Below are 2,033 nucleotides of genomic sequence, written 5' to 3'. Positions count from 1 at the left end.
AGGTAATTTTGGAAAGGGGATTGAAGTGGAGACCAGAAATACCCTTCACCCACATAAGGCATTATGCTGTGGGATGTGCAACAGTCATTAGAGTACAGCTCCAGCTCAGAATGAGGTGAGCATATTTATCTGTGGTAAAGAAAAGACAATGTGTATCCCAGTGCCTCCCAGACCTCACCAGCCTTGGCAATAAATAATGTCATGCTAACACTACTACCAGGATTTTACAGGGTCAAATATTGAAACCTGCTTGATCATAGGCCCACAGTCCTAGGCTTATCTATATATAACCAGTCATAGCTTAGGGAGGGCTCTCATGTTTTCTAGCACCCATTCACTTATGACCCAGAGGTTTGGCTTCTCTAAGGAGCTGCTACCTTCAAGCTCTTTGGAGAAGACACTTTGCACTACCCCTGCCACAGATGCCCTGGGTGAGGCTTCCCCTTTCTTGATGCTCTAACAGGTACAACATACACCACTTCAATGTTGACATATCGTCACTCTGGACACAGCCCATATGGTTCATGCAGAAATGCCAACAAGATTCCTCTTGTGCTCTGGGTTGATTTTATCTTTGGGGCCTCTAAAGCAACACTCTCTTGCCTTTTCCCTGCATTCCTTTTCTCTGTAGGAAGTCAGACCTTGCCTTTGGAAAGACCATCCTATCTTTTATTTCTGTAGTTCCTCACCTTCCTTCTCTTCTTCATGCAAGAATTCCATCCACCCGTCAAAACAAAACTCTCAAACATCAATACATATTCATAAATAGCAGTGGTAGTAGGGCCAGTAGAAGGGGAGGATTCTGGAACAAATGAACAATTTAGTGATCCCAGAGAACAGAGGAAAGGAGATATTTTAATAAATAAATTGGGAATTGAACTCAATAAAATACAAAAATACAACGAAGAGGATTTTAAAAGCCAAAGATAGGTTCTTTTAAGATAAAATGAAGTGAATAAACCCCTGGGATATTGAGCAAAGAAAGAAAAGACACTAGCAAAGACTACAGTGGGAAGAATGGGGATAAAAACTAAACATCAAGATTAGGATGATGAAGAGGGAATATCATCAACATCTACATGCCAATAATTTTGAACATTTTGACAAAAAATCCTTGAAAAAAATGTGACTTGTCAAAGCTGACTCAAGAAATAAGAAAATTAAATAGTCCTATAACTATAATTTAAGCAATCATTTTAAATATTCATATATATGAATATGTACACATATCACAAATATAAATCTACTTATAAAACTTAGCAAGTTATGGATCATCCAGTTTTTTTAAAAAAAATATTTGCAGAGAATAGAAAAATAAAACTTCCCAAATAGTTTTATGTCATAATTATCACCTGATATCAAAGCAGAAAGAAGACAAGAAAAAGTGCAAGAGCTAATTTCACTTAAAAATATAAATATAGGTATCCCCCAAAAAAAACTAGTAAATTGAATCCAACAGAGAATTTAAAAATAATAATATTGCATAAGTACCCATTAGGCTATGTCAAAGGTATATAAAGATAATTTGATACTTTTTAATCCATAAGTGTTTATTATATTGACAAATCAAAAGAAAAAATCAACATGTCAATAGATGCAGAGAAAGATAAAATTCTAAACTAATGTTGTCCTTGATAAAGCAGTAAATTTTTATCAAATCACATCTTTTCATGTGTGTCTTCTTAATATTTTGTATAATATAATGGCTAGTACCAGAGAGTATTTCTGCATCTCAAAGTACAATGATTGTCTTGTGAGGAAGTACTTGAATGATTGAATTTGGGCTCAACCAGCCATTTCATGGAACATTTTTATTTGTTAGAATTACTGATAAGCTATAGTTATTCAGAATTGGTATTTGGCAGATGTTGCCACCAAATAAATGAAGTGAGCCTGTCACTGTAAGAAAAATTGACAGTATTTGTTGCCAGTAATAAATATTTGGTCTATCAAGCAATATCACCCCTTTGGAAAATTCGTCCATCATGGTGATGGATATATATTTCATATATACATGAAATGTGTCAACATTT

The sequence above is a fragment of the Hylobates moloch genome, unplaced genomic scaffold, assembly GCF_009828535.3.
Source record: "Hylobates moloch isolate HMO894 unplaced genomic scaffold, HMol_V3 SCAFFOLD_19, whole genome shotgun sequence".
In the NCBI taxonomy this organism is placed as follows: domain Eukaryota; kingdom Metazoa; phylum Chordata; class Mammalia; order Primates; family Hylobatidae; genus Hylobates; species Hylobates moloch.
The sequence above is the reverse complement of the archived record's forward strand: the minus strand, read 5'-3'. Positions refer to the sequence as shown.